General features: G+C 46.3%; 1 long non-coding RNA gene and 1 other non-coding gene across 4 annotated transcripts in view; one reads left to right on the top strand and one right to left on the bottom strand.

Moving 5' to 3' along the window:
* The first annotated feature begins 12,729 nt into the window (after positions 1-12,729).
* On the top strand, positions 12,730-12,893 carry LOC132812951 (U1 spliceosomal RNA). The gene has a single exon (XR_009643875.1). It is a non-coding gene; the product is annotated as a U1 spliceosomal RNA (small nuclear RNA).
* Positions 12,894-13,554: 661 nt separating this feature from the next.
* Positions 13,555-21,669, bottom strand: part of LOC132812949 (uncharacterized) — a 33,863-nt gene continuing 25,748 nt past the window's right edge. For 2 of the 3 annotated variants that reach the window (XR_009643870.1, XR_009643872.1), the window contains exon 4: positions 13,555-14,135. This is a non-coding gene — a long non-coding RNA (uncharacterized LOC132812949). Of the gene's footprint in view, positions 14,136-15,705; positions 16,133-21,669 lie in introns of those variants that run through there. The other variant, XR_009643871.1, reaches the window with a different exon arrangement.

Here is a 21,669-nt window from a genome sequence, read left to right as displayed (position 1 = left end):
TGGCCAAGTGACCGAAGGAATTGCTTTCTCACTACAAACTCTCAGGTGGCTCGAGTTCAGATCCAACCGCTGCCCTTTGTGGGTGTGCTGTTTGTTTTACTGCAGCCTGTTAAATGCTGCTGTGTTTAAATTCCAACACAACCATGTGGTTTTGCTTTTGGAAATGTACCTCTGATTTGGGAGAGTGCACACTCTCTATCCTGTCAGTGTTTATGCTGTTATGATCACGTTTGCGTCCCACATGAAATGTCCCCGTTCTCAAGCGGTTCTCCTGCTGCATCATGTTCCGGCCAAGTTGTGTTATTCACTGTTTTCACTGAAACAGAACGGAGATTGGTATTGCATCGCTGTTGTGAAACAAAATCCTGCAGTGACTTTACTTCCCATTATTTGGTGTTCTGGCGAATGGGAAAATAATTCCACTACATTGTGATGTCATATGGTCTTAAATTTCTTTTATTTCCTTCCCTTCTGCCCTGGAGATGGAGGAAGCAGGCACTGCCGCATTGTTGATCGGATGGGCAAATTAATCTAAACGAGACTGTGTTTGGGAATCTCTTAACTTTTCATGGTCCGTTCATGTTCAGTTCTTTCTTTTCCCTCATTTCGGAGCTTTCCGGGAGGTGGCACCAAGTTTCCAATACATTTTGGGAGTGCAGTTTGGAATTGCTCTGAAGGATCTGGGAGCTGTTTATGGCTGATTGCCCTCGCACTGTCCCCAGAACAGCATTCATGCTTCAATGTCTCTTAAAATGCATTTTAAACAAACTCCCATTTCCCAGCATCTGGCCCCTATCCCACTAAACCCTTCCTATCCAGAAGCTCAGCCGGTTGCCTTTGAAATCTTCTGAGTGTACGAGCCTCCTCCACTTCCTCTGGAAGCTGATTCCATACACGCACAACCTTCTGTGTGGGAAAGGTGCCTCATTCCGTTTTATATTTTACCCGTCTCACCTTAAACCTATGCTCTCCAGTTTTTAACTCGCCCCATATTGCAGAGATCAATAACTCAAATTTTTCTGTTGACAAACCTTCCTTAAGGTCATGCCTGACGATGAAGGGTAAGACGTCCCAGCATGTTCAGGCTCGCCCGACATTCCAAACTGTGCCCCCCTGACACCATCTTTGTTTATATTTTGTGAGCAATTTCACGTGATTTTCTTATTTTTTAAATGATGCCAATTACGCTGGAGAATAACCAGCTCCTGGAAACAGAAAGATGAAGCGTTGAACCGCTGTAAATTTTAGTGCTGGCCGACTCTGAACACCAGCTGCTCGCGGGGATGTTGCCTGTAGTGTAGTGGCTGTTAGAGTCACCTCATACACGAAAACTCCCCACTTCAAAATCGGGCAAGAATAGCCTTATTCCCGATGGCAGCCTTTCAGACTGACATGAGCAGAGATTTGTAACTTGCTGTTCACGTCAGCAAACCTGGCTTTGAATTTGCTCGCTCATACATGCTCGAGTGATGAAACGGAATACAATCCCATTTCATTTCTGTGTGAAACATTGTCACAGTGTTCGCCAAACTGGTTTTGAATATGCACAGATGTGTACAGCACTGATGGCCATTCTGTGTCACAGTGGAGTTCCTGGACTCTGATCCTTCCACTAAAAACAGTACCACATTTGCTTTCCTTGGGCAGGCGGCCTGGTTCAAAGCCAAGGGACAAAGGTTCCCAGCAAAAATCCTCAACTGAGAACCTGGGCATGTTTCATGGGGAATGGTCAGTGGGAGTAACATTGTGGAAGCACCCGGTTCTGCAGTGTTTCTAAACACTAAATTCAAGAGCGATTGGATTTTAGTTTTCTGAGGCATAATTTAAATTGATTGGTAAAATTGGAATTGTTTCTTAATTACCAAACAAAACTGACTTGTTCCACAGCCAACCGTTACATCTTTCCAATTTTTCAGTACACGCTGAGACTGCGAGCTGGTCATCACAGGTATTTGTCAGCGCTCAGTTCCGAACAGCATTCACTCTCATTTGAAGGTGGAGGGCACGTCTTCAACTTCATAACACTGTTCTCATCACAAAATCCTGCAGCTTCTCATCTTGGGGACAGGGGTTGGATTGCAACCGTTACCGTATTAAATGTAAAGTTTCTCACACGGGAAGCGCCATTCATGAGGTGGGAGTGGGGATGGGGGAGTTTCTGTAAGCTGTGTCCCAGGGCTGTGCAGGGAGCTGCAGTGGCCACTGTCTGTTGACAGCAGGGGTCTGGAGAGAGCAGTGTTTGTCCCTATCTTACTCCATGTGGAGCCAGGGAACAAAATCATCAATGGTTTGGGCTGCAATTCAACCTTGCCATGAATTTTCCGGTTTAAATGGAGCTAAGGTAGTATTCCCTTAGTCTGATCTGGAACAACCAAAGCTCCATACCTGGATGGTGTCAAACTACCAACCTTTATCTTTCAGCCCACTGCTGACCATTGGAGTCATACAGCCTGTCACTAACCAGGCGTGCCGATTTCCCTACAGCAGGAAGGTTAGCGGGGATCTGAAGGGCGGTGGAACAACTGGAGCTCTCACTGTTTTCAGAGTCTGTCACCAATTTTCCTGCTTTCATTACCAAAAGTGTCAGAGAGCTTGAGGGGTCTGCAAACACCCAGAGGGAAAGGAACTGGGAATTAGAAGATACCCAGACCGTTCAAAATGACTGCCTGAGCTACATCACTATGACTCTGGTACTGGGATAATTCAAGCACATGGCTTGACAGAATCTGAAAATTAAATACAGAACTTCAGGCTGTTCAGTCCAAATGCAATCCATTAAGATACAGTGGATATTGAATCTCTTCCATATAGCGACTTCATCAAATCCTCCCTGTCAATCTATCCACAAACTTATTTTTTGTATTTCTTCGTCCATTTCCCCCAGCTAATGTGAACATCTTGTTTTCATCTTCCTTATCTATACCAATTATAAGCCAATAAGCTCTATTGCATCTCGCTTCAACTCCAGTTGCTCCATTGCATCCTAAATCACTCCTTAATCTTACTGGTAAATGAATGAGTCTATCCCCTCTCTGGACCCTCCCATCCTTCACAATGTATGATGATCTCTGTTGTGAGTATACTGATCACCCTCGACCTGGAGGAGGGATAATGCGAGTTTCTGAAATTATCGAGAGGGTGCAGGAGGAACCCAATAGGACTGGCACCTTTTGGGAGAGAGAAATAATGTTAATGTTTAGAGACAATTTCTTACTTTATTTTGATTATTCTTTTCTCTCTGCCCTAATAGTGATGGATCTTTGAAGCTTCTTTCTCCAAGGATTTCAAGGAAGGATATATACACAAAAGTATCAAACAAAGGGAATTATTTGTCTCTCTGATTTCTCACCTGGACTGACACTGCCTTTATTAAACTTCTTTGAATATTTGAAGAAGATTCATAGACAGGAAACGCCAAAGAAACATTTACTCTAGATCTGACTTGATCAATCGATTCATCACAAACTGGAAATAATTGGCATTTGAGTGTTGCATCCTCAGTCATTACCAATCACTGCATACAATTTCTCCATCATATCCTCCCTGACGATCTGTACCAAAGTCTTAGATGATTGTTGGTGTATCCCATACCTGGGGGAGGTGTGTTCCAGTTGGAGGTAGTTGGGAGCTGACAGGATGAACTAGGTTGGGGAGTAGATGGGGCTTGGGTAATAGATTCTGGGAGTATTTGAACATTGCTCAGTCAGCCATTATCCTCAAGCCATGCGGGCTGACAGGGGGAGTATTGACCTGTTACTGCCTCTGTCTGTCTGTGAGGAGAAAGTGAGGACTGCAGATGCTGGAGATCAGAGCTGAAAATGTGTTGTTGGAAAAGCGCAGCAGGTCAGGCAGCATCCAAGAAACAGGAGATTCGACATTTCAGGCATAAAGCCCTTCTTCAGGAATGAGGAAAGTGTGTCCAGCAGGCTACGATAAAAGGTAGGGAGGAGGAACTTGTGGGAGGGGCATTGGTGATGCGATAGATGGAAGGCGGTCAAGGTGAGGGTAATAGGCCAGAGTGGGGTGAGGGCAGAGAGGTCACGAAGAAGATTGCAGAGGGAGTCCCTCCCTCGCTCACTGCACCCCCCAGGTCATCTCCTCTGCACAGAAGCTCTTCAGCCACATTCTCAAACAGACTTGCTACCACAGCCACATCTCCTTCCTCAGCACCTGTCGACGGAACCGACCTCGAACTCAGCACCGCCTTCCTAACCTGTAATCTTCTTCCTGACCTCTCCACCCCCACCCCACTCCGGCCCATCACACTCACCTTGACCTCCTTCTACCTAGCGCATCTACAACGCCCCTTCTCCAAGTCCTTCCTCCCTACCTTTTATCTTAGCCTGCTGGACACACTTTCCTCATTCCTGAAGAAGGGCCTTATGCCTGAAATGTCGAATCTACTGTTCCTTGGATGTTGCCTGACCTGCTGCGATTTTCCAGCAACACATTTTCAGCTCTGTCTGAGTGTGACAGAGTGTGGGCTGGGGGTCACTTGTTCCCTTTTTGCCTTTTCTATCTCTCTCACTGTCGCTCTCTCTTTCGCTTCTCTCTCCTCTCTCGTTTTCTCTTTCACACTCTCATTCTTCTGCTCTCTTCTCCACCTCTTCTTCACCCCTCTTCTCCTCCTACCCTCTTCTCCCTCTCTTTCCTCCACTCTCTCTTCTCTCTCCCATCTCTTTTCGCTTTCCCCTCTCTCTTGCCTCACTCTTCTCTCCCCCTCTCAACTCTCTCTTCCCCCACTCTCACTTCATCTCTCTCTCTCTCTCATTACGGTCGCACGGTGGCTCAGTGGTTACCACTGCTGCCTCACACTGCCAGGGACCCAGTTCAAATCCTGCCCAAGGCAACCGTCTGTGTAGAGTGTGTACATTCTCCCCAGTGTCTGCATGGGTTTCCTCACTCGGTCCAATGGTGTGCAGGTCTGGGTGGACTGGCCATAGTGGAGTTGCCCAAAGGGTAAGGTGAACTGTTCAGACAGAGCAAGGTCTATGTGGGTTACTCTCCTAACCATCTTTCCACCCCTCTCTTTCCCCCAGTATCCTACTCCCCTCTCCTCTGCCACCCTGCCCTCACCTGTCTTCACGATTCCCTCCTCGTTTTCCGCCCCCACTTTCACTGTCCTACCCATCTGCACTTCTGTCTTTCACCCAATCTCCTCCTCCCCACCTTCAACCACTCTGTCCTCCCGAATTCTTCTCGCCACCTCCTTCTGTTCCCACGCCTCCTGCTGTCTATTCCCTCTTTCCATGCCACCACCTACTCCCCCTCACTTCTTCTCTCCCCGCTAACATCCCCCCGCTCTCCTCCTCCTCGCCCCCACACCTCACCCACTCTCCTCCTCCCCCCTCTGAAACCCTCCTTTGCCCCTGCTGCTGTCTGCCTCATTCTCCCTGCCCCTCTTTCCTCCACCTCTCTCTCCTCTCCCTCTCTCTCTTTCACCCCTCTTTTCTGCGCCCTCTCTCCTCCCCTCTCTCTCCTCCCACTCTCTGTCCTTCCCCTCTCTCCTCCCACTCTCTCCCCCCCTCTCTTCCCCCTCTCATTCCCCTCTCTCCTCGCCCCTCACTCTCCTACATCTCTCTCTCCTCCCCCTCTTCGTACACCCCCTAACCTCCCCCCTCTCTCCTTCCCCGCTCCATACACCTCTCCTCCCATTCTCTCTCCTCTCCCTCTCTCTCTCCTGCCCCTCTCTCCTCTCTCTCCTCCCCATCTTCCTCATCCCCCTCTCCTCCCCCATGCTCTCCCTCTCCCATCTCCCCTCTCCCACTCCCCTCTCTTATCCCACTCTCCTCCTCCTCCTTCTCTTCTTTCTCCTCTTCCCTCTCTCCTCTCCCCTCTCCTCTCATTCCTCACTACTCTCTCCTCTCACTCCTCATCACTGTCTCCTCTCCCCTTTCTTCTTCCCCTTTCCCCTCTCTCCTCACCGCTGTCTCATCTCCCCCTCCCGTCTCTCCTCTCTCCTGTCCCCCTCTCTTCTCTCTCCTCCCCTTCACCTCCCCTTCTCCTCTTTCTCCCCTCTCCCCCTCACCTCTCCACTCTCCCCTCTCTCCTCATTCCCTCTCCTCACCCCTTCTCTTCTTCCACCTCTCCTTTCTTCACCTCCCCTCCTCTCCCGCTTCCCTGCCCTCTCGTTCCCCTCTTCTCCACACTCACTTCTTCCCCTCTCCCGTCCCCCCTTCTTCACCCCTTCTCCTGAACTCCTTCCCTACCCCCTTGTATCCTCTCCTCCCACCTGTCCTCCCTTCTACTCTCCCATCTCTCCTGCCCCCTCCTCCCTGGCTCTCCTCCCTGTCTCTGCTCCATTTCCCTGTTCACCTTCCCCCTCCTTCCCCCACTTCCGCCTCTCCTCCCCACTCTCTCCTCCCCTTCACCTCCCACTGTCCTCCCCTCCTCCTCATCTTCACCTCTTTCCTCCCCAATCCTCATGTCCCTCTCTCGTCTACCTCCCACCACCTATCTCCTACTCCACCCCAAACTCCCCTTCGCCTCACACCCCAAACGCCCCCTACGTCCTCACTTCCTCCTCTCTCCTAACCCCTCTCCTTCCCTTCTTCCCCATCACTCATCCCCCCACTTCATTCGCTGTCTCCTCCCGTCCTCCACCTTCCACGTTCTCCCCACCTCTACTCCTCTCCTTCATTCCTCTCCTTCTCTCCTACAACCCCCTTCCCATACACCCTCCACCACTCTACTCCCCCTTACGCCATCCACTCCTTGCTCCTCACCCCCTGTCCTCCTGTTCCCTCTCCTCCCATCTCTCCTCCTGCTCTCGCCCACCGTTCCCAGCTCTCTCCTACCCCCTCTCTCCTACAGCCCTCTCTCCACCCCTTCTTTCCTCTGCCATGCCTCTTTCCCCAATCCAATTATCCCCGCACCTCCCCTTCCTCCACCCTCTCTTCTCCCCCTCCCTCCTCACCTCTCCCTCCCGTCCCCTCCCCACTCTCCCTTCCCATCTCTCACATTGAAAGATGAGGCACACAAAGTGGTCAAAAACAGCATGAAACTGGAAGATTGGGAAAGCGTTAAAGATCAGAAGAAAGTCACAATAAGAGTGAGAAAGAACCGTAGGAAAGAACAGGAGAGAAAAGATGTACCACATAATTTAAAGACAGATAGCAGAAGTTTCTATGAAAACTTTAAATGAAAAAGAGTGGCTAAGGTAAATGTTGGTCCTTCAGGGGATGAGGAGGGACATTTAGTTATGGGGTGTGATGAAATGGTGGAGGCACTGAACAGGTATTTTGTATCGGTCTTCACAGTGGAGGGCGCTAATAACATGCCAGAGATTGACAAAGAGATGGAGTTGGTGAGGACCTGGAAACAAATATTATTACGGAACGCTAGTGTTGGGCAAGCCCATGGAGCTAATGATAGACAAGTCTTCTGTCCTGGTGGAATGCATCCCAGCGTGCTAAAAGAGACAGCGGGGGATAGAACAGTTGCACCGTCAGTAATTTTCCCAATTTGCTGGACTCTGGGGCAGTTCCAGCAGATTGGAAAACATTGGCGCCGCTGTTTAAAAAGGAAGGTAGACAAAAGATGGGGTAGTATAGATCAGTTAGTGCAACATCTGCCGTGGGGAAAATGCTTGAGTCTCTTATCAAGAAAGAAAGAGCAAGGCACTGCTGGATCCCCAAGTGAATACCTTCCCACACATGGAACAGCTGAACGACTTCTCCCCCATGTGAATAGGGTGATGTTAAATAAAGACCATTGAATTTAAGACATTTACAGATCTTAAAGTTTTTTTCTCCCACAGTCAGGGGAAAGCTCTCTTGTCAGTGTAAAGCCACTGGTGTGACATGAAGCTGGATGACGAAATAAATCTCTTCGCACAGAATGTCTGTGTCAATGAGTCTCCAGTAGGTCTGTGAATTTTCAATCCTTCTCACAATCCAGATATTTCCATGGTGCTGATCTCCTCGCATATCTCCAAGTTGGATGATCTGGTGAATCCTTTCCCATAAACACAACATATTTATGGCTTCTCTGTCTGTGAATGTTTTTAGATTGTGAACTGGATAATGTTAAATAATTTCTGCAGTCAGTTCACTGGAACACTCATACACTTATGTGTGTGTGTGTGTGTGTGTGTGTGTGTGTGTGTGTCTGTGTTGGGGCTTGACCACACACAATGTTGTTTGAAACCTTTGCTCACTGACAAACAAGATAATCATGTTCCCTTTATGGCCAAATGAATATCGTGACTCTGTTGGATCTTTATATCATGTTTGATTTGTCTCACTTCTGGCGAGAGGTGCAAGTGGAGTTCAATGCACCTAAATGTGAGGTGATGCGCTTTGGGAAGAATAACAGGAAGGCAGAATACTGGGTCAATGGAAAGATTTTGGTAGTGTGGATGTGCAGAGGGATCTTGGAGTCCATGTCCATAGATCCTTGAAAGTTGCCATCCAGGTGGATAGTGCTGTTAAGGCGGCATACAGCGTGTTAGGTTTCATTGGGAGAGGGATTGAGTTCTGGAACCACAATATCATACTGCAACCATACACAATGATGGTGCGGCCACAGTTGGAATATTGTTTACAGCTGTGGTCGCCCCGTTACAAATACGATGTGGAAGCATTGGAAAAGGTGCAGAGGAGATTTATCAGGATGGTGCCTGGTCTGGAGGGAAGGTCTTATGAGAAAAGCTGAGAGACTTGGGTCTTTTCTCATTGGAAAGAAGGCGGCTAAGGGAGGATTTGATAGAGACATACAAGATAGTCAGAGGATTAGATAGGGTAGACAGGGAAAGCCTTTTTCCTAGGATGAGGACGACAGCTTGTACGAGAGAGAACAACTATAAATTGAGGGGTGATAGATTTAAGACAGATGTCAGAGGCAAATTCTTTACAGAGAGAGTGGTAAGTGTGTGGAATGCCCTACCAGCTCAGGTGGTCAACTCAGCTCCATTAGGGAGTTTTAATTAATCCTTAGATAAGCTCACAGATGATTTTGGGATAGTGTAGGGGGACGAGTTGAGAAAATTCCACAGGTCGATGCAACTTTGAGGGCTGAAGGGCCTGTTCTGCGCTTTATTGTTCTATGTTCTATAATCTGAATCTTTTTCCACGGTAGAAATGACAAATTCTAGAGGACATAGATTTCAGGGGACAGGGGAAATTTAAAGAAAATAAAAACCGAAAGAACGGAAGATGCGGTTGATCAGAAACAAAAACAAAAGTTTCTGGAAATGTTCGACAAGTCTGGAAGCACCTGTGAAGAGAAATCAGAGTTCACATTTCTGATGAAGGACCCGAAACATTAATGGATTTTTATTTTCTCAGATGCTGCAAGACCTGCTGAGCATTTCCAACAGCATGTGAAAGTTTCAAGAGAGTTATGTCAGGCAAGTTTTAATACAAAAGGTGATAGTTGAGTAGAATGTACTCTCCTGGGAGGTGATAAAAGCAGAAACAATCACAATGCTTAAGAGGCATTTGGGCAGGCACATAAGCAGGCAAGGGGTAGGCAGGGATATGGATCATGTGCAGGCAGGTGGAATTAGTTTGGAACGGCATCATGGTCTGCACAGACATGATGGGCCAATTATTCCGGTGCTGTAATGTTCTGTTTTCCAAGGGGCACAATGTGTGGATCGAGAGTTAATGTTTTTTTTAGAACATACAGTGAGTTGATACATTTTGAGAGAAGCAATGTAGAAAAGAAATATATATTTGCATGGCACAGACACAAAGAGTAGAGACTGAGGGAAGGGGGGCAAGGTGTACAATTCTTTAAAGGAGAGAGGACATAATCAAAGTGTTTTGATCAAAACATATGGGATCCTGGGTTTCATTAAACAATTTCATTGACTAGTTAGGTCACAGTCAATCATTGTGTCCAATTCAGGTCAACAGATTCCTGATCTTCAGGGTGTGGAGTACAGACATATTGGTGTGGTGCACTGATGAAGAAAATGCAGTCACTGGATTGATTTGGAAAAAATGCTATTTTCTTTGAAGAAATCAAGTTGAAAAAATCATGATAGAATAAAATGGATATGATTATAACACATCTAGATAGAGCAGACAATAAAATAAATTGCACTTGATAGGTGATGGCTCAAAATTTAAGATTAGGTATAACGTTTTGAGAAAGTGGGAGATGAGCAATTGTTCCACTGGCTGGAAATATGCAGAACATGCTGCCTATTATGGTGGTGCAAGTAGAGGTGATCCATGATTAATGAATACAATTATATCAGATATGAGAGAAATAAACTTTCAGGGTTTTGGGAACAGCTGGAGAATGAGAATAAGGGATTCTGCTACAGAGAGCCAGCTTGGATTTGATGGGCCCCTTTCTGTGCCATAACATGTTTTTTTTGTACTTGCTTAACTTGTTCCGGTTGTTTGTCTTCAGGGGTTAGATTATCATCAAGGTAAATCTACTCTGTGTTCATGCTCAGACCAACACAGGTTGTCCTTCCACAGCAGGAGATAATGTTTACTGTTTTATACTGGGTTCTGGAGGAGTCCCTAGGTAGTGTACACAGAACTGAAAATCTGCTCTAGGGTGTTTTAACCAGGACTGTGAATATCTTGGAACATCTAATGCCACACCAATGCCTGGAATGCTTTCTAACTGACTGACTAAATGAAATATGTTCCTTCCACAGCATGTTGCTGGCTGGATTTCTGTGGTCAGTGTTATTACACAAGGATCAGAATTGGATAATCTATTGTCTGTAACATATACCAATGATTAGCATGGAAATGTAAATGATTTAATTAGCAAGTTTCTAGATGGTACAAATTGATGAAGTTGTGAATCGTCAAAAATGGTGTCAATGGATACAGCAAGAAAGAGATCCGTTGGTAAACCCATACGGAGATAGATTTTAATCCAGACAAGTGTGAGGTGATGTATTTTGGGAGGCTCATTGCAAGAGGAATGTATTCACTAAACCGAAGGCCTCTCAGCAGCATTGATGTACACAGGGATCTTCAGGGGCAAGTTCACAGCTCCCTGAAAGTGGTGAAGGAGGTGGATGGCAGGCTTGCCTTCTTCTGTCAGGGGAGTGATTATAAAACTGTCATTAGGCCACCTTTGGGGTATTGTGTGCTGTTTTGATCACCATATAAAAAAGAGGATGTGGAGGCTTAGTGCAGTGAGAGAAAAGGTTTACAAGGATGTTGCCTGGATTGGGAGAGGTTGGAAAGACTTGGATTTTTGTCTTGTGAAAGTCAGTGGCTGCGGGTGATCTGAAAGGCTCAGACAGAGTGAATAATCTGAATCCTTTTCCACGGTGAAAATGGCAAATTCTAGAGGCCATAGATTTAAGGGGAGTAGGGGCAAGTTTAAAGGAAATGAAAACTGAAACAACTGAAACAACTGCAGATGATGTAAACCAGAAACAAAAACATTTTCGGGAAATGTTCAGCAGGTCGAGCAGCTTCTATGAAGATAAATTAAAGTTAACGTTTCTGAGGAAGGGTGACCAGACCCGAAACATGAACTGATTTTTCTTCACAGATACTGCATGATCTGCTGAGCATTTCCAATAACATGTGCAAGTTTAAAGGCAGTTGTGTTGGCAATTTTCTTGTGCAGAAGGTGGATCAGTGACTGGAATGTATTTGCCTGAGAGTTGGGAAAAGCAGAAACAATCACAACATTTAAGAGGCATTTGGGCAGACACATAAGCAGACATGGGTTGGCAGAGATATGGATCATGTACAGGCAGATGGAATTAGTTTGGAATAGCATCATGATCCACACAGACATGGTGGGCCGATTATTCCGGTGCTACACTCTTCTGTTTTCCAGGCGGTAGAATGTGTGGAGGAGAGTTAATAATTTGAGTGGAATATGTCTCTTCATGAGAACACACAATAAGTTCATTCATTTTGAGAGAAGCAATGTAGAAAGTCAATATATATTTGAATGGCACAGACACAACGTGCAGGACAGCAGGAATGGGGGACAATGTGCACCACTTATTAAAGGAGAGAAAACATAAAGTGTTTTGGGTAAAACAAATGGGATGCTGGGCTTCATTAATGGGGGAATGATAACAAACTCATGGAAAAGATGCTGACCATTGACAAAGCTCTAGTTAGGTCACAGTCAATCATTGCATCCAATTCTGGTCAACAGATTCCTGGTCAGAACGAGGAAGTTAAAATACCACAGAGGGGCCTGTTCCATACCTTTTGCTTCTCCTTCAGGACACTGTGGGGTCTCAAGGGTTAAACATTCCCTTGCCAAAGGCCATATTTCATCAACTGAATGCCTGTACTCTTTCAATACAGACAGAACACCTCAGAAGGGGGGAGGCTGACAGTATCTCAAAATAGAACCTCTTGCAGCCACACATGTGGATTCCCCCGTAACCCCAGACAGAGGAATTTGCCCTTTCCAGACAAGACTGAGAGCCCTGGGCACAACCCTGTTAAACTGCCTCCCGCTCCCATTGTCTTACCTCCCCTCCATATTAGCATAGGTAAGTGAATCCCCCATTTACTGAAGGAAGAACCCTCCAGCCTTAATCTCTTCCCATCAACACATAATCATGAACAATACGATAATCAGTTTCTGTAATCCATTCATACGTTAACGCAGGACATCGCCATTCATCAAGCTTTGTAAGGTCATAATTACCAGCTTTAAACTATGTAATGACAATCGCCCATGTGACTGATATGTCTTTGTCTAATTCCTATTAAATATACTGTCTCTGTGGGTAAGGCAGAGATTCATGAAGAAGAGTCTCTACAAGTCTCTATACTAACCTGGCAGGGGAGATACCATGATCATTGCGGTGGCGCTCCCAGGACGAGGCTATCCCATTGCACTTCGGGTGTGCTGACGCCTGCGATGTCACCAAATGCGGGATACTCAACAGCAAAATTTGTGGTAGTGGGGGTCTGCGTTCGCGCTCTCCCCTTGTGGGCGGCATGGTGGCACAGTGGTTAGCACTGCTGCCTCACAGCGCCTGAGACCCAGGTTCAATCCCGAATCAGGCGACTGACTGCGTGGAGTTTGCATGTTCTCCCCGTGTCTGTGTGGGTTTGCTCCGGTCTCCTCCCACAGTCCAAAGATGTGCGGGTCAGGTGAATTGGCTGTGCTAAATTGCCCGTAGTGCTAGGTAAGGGGTAAATGTAGGGGTATGGGTGGGTTGCACTTTGGCGGGTCGGTGTGGACGTGTTGGGCCGGAGGGCCTGTTTCCACACTGTAAGTAATCTAATCTAAAGTCGACACTGGGGCACCTTAGAAACGCTTTGAAACTCTCGCCTGCTGCCCAATAATAAAGCTACTTGTGTCTTTAGGATTTGTGGAACAAAATAGGCATCAACAATGAAGGATATGAGTGATCTTCAGAGTGTGGAGTACAGACTTACTGGAGTGGTTCACTGATGAAGAAAATGCAGTCACTGAATTGATTTGAAGAAATTGCTATTTTCTTTGAAGTAAACAAGCTAAATATATTGGTTGATTTTTTTTCTCTTTTTCACACCAAGTAATGAACAACGGTTTTGGCAGTTCATAAAGTTTTGCATATCGAGAACTTAGCTTTGGAAATGTTCACAACATCATTGAACATGCAGATTCACACTGGGTAGAGACTTTTATTTTCCTTTATTCATTCACAAGATGAGGGTGTCGCTGGCCCGGCAGCATTTCCTGCCCATCCCTAATTGCCCAGGGGGCAGGTAAGAGTCGACCACATTGTTGTGGGTCTGAAGTCACAATGTAGGCCAGACCAGGTAAGGATGGCAGCTTCCTTCCTGAAAGGGCATTAGTGATCCAGATGGGTTTTTCGGAAAATCGATTAATGGTCATCATGAGACTCTTAAATTCCCGAGTTTTTAAAAATTTAATTCAAATTCACCCATCTGCAGCAGTAGGCTTTGAACTCAGGTCTCCAGAAGTTTATCTGGGGCTTTGGACTAACTGTCCAGCGACAATATCACTCGGCCAATACTTCCCCACATCACTGCCCATCTGCACAGAGTAAACAGCGATTTTCTGGTACATCAGGACTGACATCAAGACTGGTTAATCACACATACATTTGCTGAATAATTGCAGGAGTTGGATGTTGATGGGCTATTGACATCCATCTATGAACCATGTGTATTCTGAGGTTTGTTTCTGATCATGATTGGAAACAGCATCGGTCTTGTTATCTTTTGGGGATAAAAACAGTTTCAATTAGCTTTCTGTTAAATACCTAGCAATAAAGTCGATCCCTAACTCTCAGGCAGATTAGTTTCCTTTGAAGAGCTCCTCATCTCCCCAACCTCCTCCATCCTCACCTCCAACAGTACAATAATCTCACAGAGTTTCTTTGTGACTATGAATGAGACAATCTGATCAGCTGCTTCTTTCCCTACTCCTATGTCAAGTTGGATCTTAAACTCCCCTTGCTGCAGTTGTGATCCTGCATCATTGTACAGTGTTGCTCGTATTTCATGTCTTGGACTGTCAGTGTTCATGATACTGCATGTAGCTTCTTGTACATCGGGTTTACAGTGCAAGAGTTTAGCTCTTGCCTTCCAACAACAGTAGAGTCGTACTCCAACAAAGCTTACAGAATCACGGCCCAGCATATTCCCCAACCTCCCTCCTTCCATCAAACCAGAGGATCAGCCCTCATTCAACTGAGAGAATTCAGGAGGGCATGGCAGTAACAGCAGCATGAATACCTACAAATGGGGTGTTCACCTGATGAAGTTACCAAACAGCATAAGCAGCAAGTGATAGACAGAGCGAAGCAATCCAGTAAACAACGGAACAGATCTAAGATCTGTAGTCCAGCCACAACCAGTTGTGATTGAAGACAAAGGACAGCTGGAGTCCTGAAGACAGTTCTCTCCAAGATATTAATCAACAAGAATGTCAGACTGGATTAATCATCATAAAACTGAAGTCCATTTGATATTAATATGTTTACAATCAGTGTTCAATTCACCACGTGTAGCTGAAGGTAAAGATAATCTTCAAGTGATTGTAACAGTGAAGATACCTGAATACTTATTCAGCAAATTAAAGCCTGTTGTGTTAGTAATAATTTTAAAGAGATATTAAAAGTAAGGTGATTTGAGTATAATGGAAGAAATTTATTGGTGGGTATCTGATAATTCTGTTTTAATGTGAAGTTAATTTAGGATTAGTTAACAAATACACACACGGTAGGGAATCCCAGTCCCATGGAGTGCACATCCAGTTCCATGTGGGAAAACCAGGACACTTCTTGTATCAGCAACAACCACAAGAACACAGAAGTGACACTGGAACACTAGTTTGACCAAGGCGAAAGTACTGCACTCACTCATTGTCCCCACATTCCAGGATTGATGTGATCACACCAGAGAGGGGACAGAGAAGATTGATCAGAATGTTTCTCTGATTGGAGAATTTCTGCTCTGAGGAAAGATTGGATAGGTTGGGGGGTGGGGGGTTTCCAAGGAAGATGAACTGAGATTAAATTGATGTGATAAAATGCTGAGGAATCCAGGTAGAATGGATAGGAAGCAGCTATTCATTAACAGAGCCATCAGGAACTAGAAGTTTTAGATTGAAGATAATTCTCAGAAAAAAAGGGGAAAGGAGAATGTATTTCCCACAGAAATGGTGGAGAGCAGGATCTCACTGATGGGGTGACAGAGGCAGTTACCAGCATTACATTTGAATAAAAGTACGTGGATGGAACTGAAATGTTGGAACGTGCAGGGCGATGGACTAAGTTCTGCAGAATGGGATAAATGCGATTTATTTGACATTTCTCCAGAATATTAAACTCCAGTCCAATTTGAGAAGTTAAACATCACGAAACATACTTTAGCAGGACTTATACAGTTAATAGTAAGTTCCTAGGGAGTGCTGCTAAACAAAGAGTCCTTGGAGTGCAGGTTCATAGTTCCTTGAAAGTAGAGTAGCAAGTAGATAGAATAGTGAAGGGCGGCAGTTTGTCTGCTTGCCTTTATTGGTCACAGCATTGAGAGGTCATACTGAGGCTGTACAGGACATTGATTCGGCAACTTTTGTAATATTCCATGCAATTCTGGTCTCCTTCCGATTAGATGGATGTTCTCAAACTTGAAAGGGGTCAGAAAATAATTATAGGATGTTGCCAGGTTTGGATAGGCTGCTTTCCTTGGAGCATCAGAGGCTGAACGGTGACCTGAAAGAGATTTTTAAAATCAGGCCGGGCATGGATAGGATAAATAGAGAAGATATTTTCCCTGCAGTGGGGGAGTACGAAACTAGGGGACTGGGAGGGGGTGGGCGGAGGGACAGAGAGGGTGGGTGGATCGAGAGTGGTGGGACAGAAATGGGTGAGGACAGAAAGTGGGCTGAGAGGGGAGGGGAACAGATGGGGGGAACAGAGGGGGTGACTGACGGTTGGGGGGGGCGACCAACAGAGAGGGGGAACAGACCAAGCGGGGTGCAACCGACGGAGGGAGGGGAGGGAAAAGATGGGTGTGCAACCGACGGGGGAGCGACTGACAGAGAGGGGGAAAAGACTGAGGGCGCGACAGACTGACAGATAGGGGGACAGATGATCGGGGGTGGGGAGAGAGGGGCGACAGGGATGGCGGTGACCAAGACAGGGCTGACCAATAGAGAGGGGGGAACAGACAGAGTGGGAGGAGACGGAGGAACACAGAGGGGGAAGATGGAGAGTTATTTTTTAGATCTACAACTCAACCCTTTTCCTGTTTTCTCCTCCTCAGCTTAATTCCATCTGAAGGTCACAGAACAACTGCATAGTTTCTGTAGAGTTTCAGGGAGATCAGGTGCTGAACATGGCATTTGTAACATGCTGATCAATAAATGGACTCTGGTTCGACTCCACTGTCTGTGTGGTGTTTGCACATTCTCCCTGTGTGTCTGCGTGGGCTTCCTCTGGGTGCTCTTAATTTCCTCCCACAAATCCAAAGACGTGCAGGTTAGCTGGATTAGCTTTGGGTAATGGTAGGTTACAGAGTTAGGGTGGAATGCTGTTCCGATGGTTGGTATGGGCCGAAAGGCCTGCTACCACACTGTAGGGATTCTGTCACTGAGTATAGGGGTTAGGAGGTCACGTTGTGGCTGAGTAGGGCACTGGTCAGGCCACTGTTAGAATACTGCATTCAATTGCAGTCTCCCTGATTTCAGAAAGATGTTACCAGAATAGGACTCAACCTCTTAATGACAAGTTCTTGGGAAGTGTTAACAAACAAACAGACCGTGCAGTGTAGGTTGATAGTTTCTTGAAAGGTGTGGTTGAAGGTAGACAGGTCGGTGAAGGTGGTGTGCGGTATGCTAGCTGTTATTGGGCAGTGCATTGAGTATAGGAGTTGGGAGATTATGTTTCGGTTGCACAGTTTATTGGCTCGGCCACTTTTGGAATGTCCACTGCTTTGAATTCCAGTCTCCCTGCTATAGGAAAGATGTTGGGAAATTGGCAAGAGTTCAGTAAGGTTTTACCAGGGTGTTGCCAGTATTGGAATATTTGAACCATAGGGAGAGGCTGAATAGGCTGAGGCTATTTCCCTGAATCACTGGACACTTTAGGTGGCTTTATCGAACTTTATAAAATTATGAGGAGCAGTGATCGGGTGACTAGTCATGGTTTATTTTTTCCCAGGGCAGGGGAGTCCAAACGAATAATGTGAAGTTTTTTGGAATGACAAATTCTAGAGGAGAGGGACAAAGTTTAAAGGATATGAAAACCAAAACAACTGCAGATGCTGTAAACCAGGAAGAGAATCAGAAGTTTCTAGAAAAGCTCAGCAGGTCTAGCAGCATCTGTGAAAAGAAATTAGAGTTAACATTTCTGAGGAAGGGTGCCCAGACCGGAAACTTTAACTGATTTTTCTTCACAGATGCTGTATGACCTGCTAAGCGTTTCCAACAACATCTGAGCAAGTTTAAAGGGAGTTGTGTCTGACAAGTGTCTTGTGCAGATGTCGATAAATGACTATAATGTATTCTCCTGGGAGATGGGAAAAGCAGAAACAATCACAGTTTAAGAGGCATTTGGACAGACACATAAGCAGGTATAGGTTATCAGGGATATGGATCATGTTACAGGCAGATGGAATTAGTTTGGAATGGCATCATGATCTACGCAGACACGGTGGGCTGATTACTCTGGTGCTGTAACTGTTATGTTTTCCAGGGGATAGAATGGTTTTTGAAGAAGTAACAAAAATGATTGATGAGAGCAGCCTGGTCGACATGATCAACGTGGACTTTAGTAAGGCGTTCAGCAAGCTTTCTCATGGGAGACTGGTTAGCAAGGTTAGATCTCATGGAATAAAGCGGAAACCAGCTATTTGAGTACAGACCAGGCTCAAAAGTAGAAGATAGAGAGTGGTGGCGGAGGGATGCTTTTCCGACTGGAGGCCTGTGGAGTGTCTCAAGGATTGGTTCTGTATCCACTATTTTTCATCATTTATATCAATGATTTGGATGTAAACATAGGAGGTATTAGTAATTCTGCAGATGACGCCAAAACTGGAGGTTTAGTGGACAGTGAAAAAGATGACCAAGGCTGCAATGTTTCCTGCAGGTGTCACCATTTCAGATGCTGCCCGTCCTGCTGGGGATCTCCAGCACTTCTTGGTTTTGTTGCAGATTTCCAGCATTTTGCTGAAGCACATGGAGACAGAGAGCTGTACAGCTCCAGATTTTGTTGACTCTGCAGGACTGATGGATGACGAGGGACTCAATCCTCGTTTAATCCTCCTTTGCTTTGGTTTTCGGAGTCGCTGACTACATCACTAATATTCTACGTCCCACTCCCTGACCTGAATCTGACCCATCTAACCCGACACTTCAGATCCCATCCCCCTGCCAGACTAGTTAATACCTCACCAATGGAACTGGCAATAGCGCTCCCCCCATCCCCACCCTCCAGGAGATTTGACCCAGCTCTGCACAGGGGTAACCAGTCAGGCTGGTACAGGTCCCAATTCCTTAAGAATCTAAGCCCTTCCATGGTACACCATTTCTCCAGCCACACATCCAGCTGATCTACCCTCTTATTCCTGCTCTCACTAGCATATGGCACTGGGAGCAAGTCTGACATCATTACATTTCAGGAGCTGCATTATAATGTGTCCCTGCTCTCCCAATATCCAGCTTTCAACCACTCATCCCTTTACTTCATTATGTCATTGGTATCAGGGTGTTGTACAACCACAGGCTGTTTACCCTCCAGCTCCAGAATATCCTGTAGCTGCACCATGATATCGCGGATCCTATCACCAGGGAGATAACATACCATCCTGGATTCATGGCTGTGGCCATAGAAGTGCCTGTCTGTAACCCTGACTGTTGAATCCCCTGTCACTCTCTTTCTTCCCGTTCTGGGCAGCAGAGCTATCGACAGTGTCATGAACCTGGTTGTTGCTGATTTCCCCTGAGACCGACACACACACACGAATCCCAAGCAGTATACATTATCTGTTTGGGAAGGGAATAACCACTGGGAACTCCTGCACTTCCTTCCTGAGCCTTTTACTTGATCTGATGGTCCCCCATTCCCTTTCTGCCTGTGTAACCCTCACCTGCAGTGTGACTAACTCACTGAACATGCTGTCCATAACATTCTCAGTATTGCAGATGCTCCACAGCGAGTCCACGCACAGCTCCAGGTCTGAAAAGCAGTTTCCCAGTAGCTGCTGATGGGCACATTTCCTGCACACACAGCTGTCAGGGACACTGGAAACATCCCTAATTTTCCCACATTGTACAAGAGGAGCACACCATGGGTCTGAGGTCTCCTGTCACACAGGCTCTCTAGATTCAGCTAGTTACTCCCATTTAGAGAATTTATATGACCAAGCAATCTTCCTCCCCTTCAAACATTGTAATAAAAATCCTGTATTCTTTACTTAAGCTGATATGTTATACCTTAAAAATGGTTACAAAATCTCCACAGGTATCGCTTACAAACTGGCTGTTCCCTTTGGGACCATGTGAATTTCTGAATGGGCTGAAACAAAACGGAGTTTCAGCTTCACCTTCTCCCTGTCCCACCTCGCTCTGTTTACACCCAACTCCAAAACACTCTCATTGAGCCAAGCAGCCCTCACAGTGCAGCCCTGTCATTGTCATTGTCTGCTCACCCCTACACTGCCCTCAGCCTCCTGTACTGTTCCAATACATCTCAATGGGAGCTCAGGGACAGCACCTCATCTTTCAATTCAATCCTTTGTAACCCCAGAGTCAACATGGACCTCAGCAGTTTCTGGGTGAACAGACAGTTTGAATCTGGAACATTCCACCTAAAAAGGTACTGGAATTTGACTTCATAAAGAGTTGCAGGGAATTGAAAATAAGGAGTTTACAGGTGAGCATCATGAAGTGGGTGATTGGGACTAAATCTGACAGTCCCTACAAAGAGACAAAGTGCAATCTGGACAAATCTGTGCTCCCTCTCAGACCAAAGCAGACCCTGAGCTTCCAGTTGCCTGCCACTTTAACACACGAGCCTGTTCCCTGGCCAACATCTGTCTCATTCTTAATGCAGTGTTCCAGGGAAGCTTGATGCCGAACACTCCAGAACACACCAAATGGCCCTGTATTTCAAGGACGGCAATTTCCCCTCCCATGTGGTCAACAATACCCTTCAGTGTATCTCCACCACTTCCTGCACCTCTGCCCTTGAACCCCACCTCTCCAACCGCAGCAAGGATAGAACCCCCAAGTCCTCAATTTTCAATCAGATACAACACATCATCCTCTGCCATTTCCACCACCGACAATCAGATCCCACCAACAGATATCTTTCCCTCCACACCCCTTTCAGCATTCCTCGAGACCATTCCCGTGACTTCCACATTAGATCCATGCTCCCCACCAACCCACCCTCCACTTCCAACACCTTTGCCTGCCATTGCAAGAGGTGTAAAACCTGTGCCCACACCTTCCCCTCACCTCCATCCAAGACACCAGAGGTCCCTTCCACATCCAGCAGAGATTGTCCTGTACATTGAATAACCTCATCTATTGTTTTCATTGCTTTCTACAACGGGGAGACAGGACGCTAACTTGCAGAATGTTTCAGGGAACTTTTCTGGGAGACATACACCAACCAACCCCACTGTTCTGTGGCTAACCATTTCAACTCCCCCTCCCACTCTGCCAAGAACATGCATGTCCTGGGCCACCTCCACCACAAAATCCTAGCTACATGACTCCTGGAGGAAGAAAACCTCATCTTCTATCTTGGGACCCTTTAACCACTGAATCAATGTTTCGTCATTTCCTCTCCCCCACCTTATCCCAGATCCAGCCCTCCAACTCAGCACCACCCTCTTGAACAGTCCCACCTGTCCATCTTCTTTCGCAATTACCCACTCCACCCTCTCAACATTACCCTCCACCAGCATCTTCCTATCGCCTTCCCAGCTACCTTCCCGCCAGCCCCACACAAATGCTATTATCTGTCAGTCCTTTTCCCCACTCTCACATCCCTGCTGAAGGGCTTAGGCCCAATATGTCAATTCTCCTGCTCCTTGGATACTGTCTGACCTGCTGTGCTTCTCCTGCGCCAAACTTTAACATAAGCTGGAAGAACAACACCTCATTTTGTACTTGGGGACCCTTCAGGCCTCTGACCTTAAAATGGAACTCATTAATTTTAGGTCCTAAGTCTCCCATGTCCTCGCACCATAGTCCCCCACCCCACACACCAGGCCTTGTTATTACATCGCCTGCCATTAC

This window comes from Hemiscyllium ocellatum, unplaced genomic scaffold (assembly GCF_020745735.1).
Source record: "Hemiscyllium ocellatum isolate sHemOce1 unplaced genomic scaffold, sHemOce1.pat.X.cur. scaffold_313_pat_ctg1, whole genome shotgun sequence".
Classification (NCBI taxonomy): Eukaryota; Metazoa; Chordata; class Chondrichthyes; order Orectolobiformes; family Hemiscylliidae; genus Hemiscyllium; species Hemiscyllium ocellatum.
The sequence above is the reverse complement of the archived record's forward strand: the minus strand, read 5'-3'. Positions and strand labels throughout refer to the sequence as shown.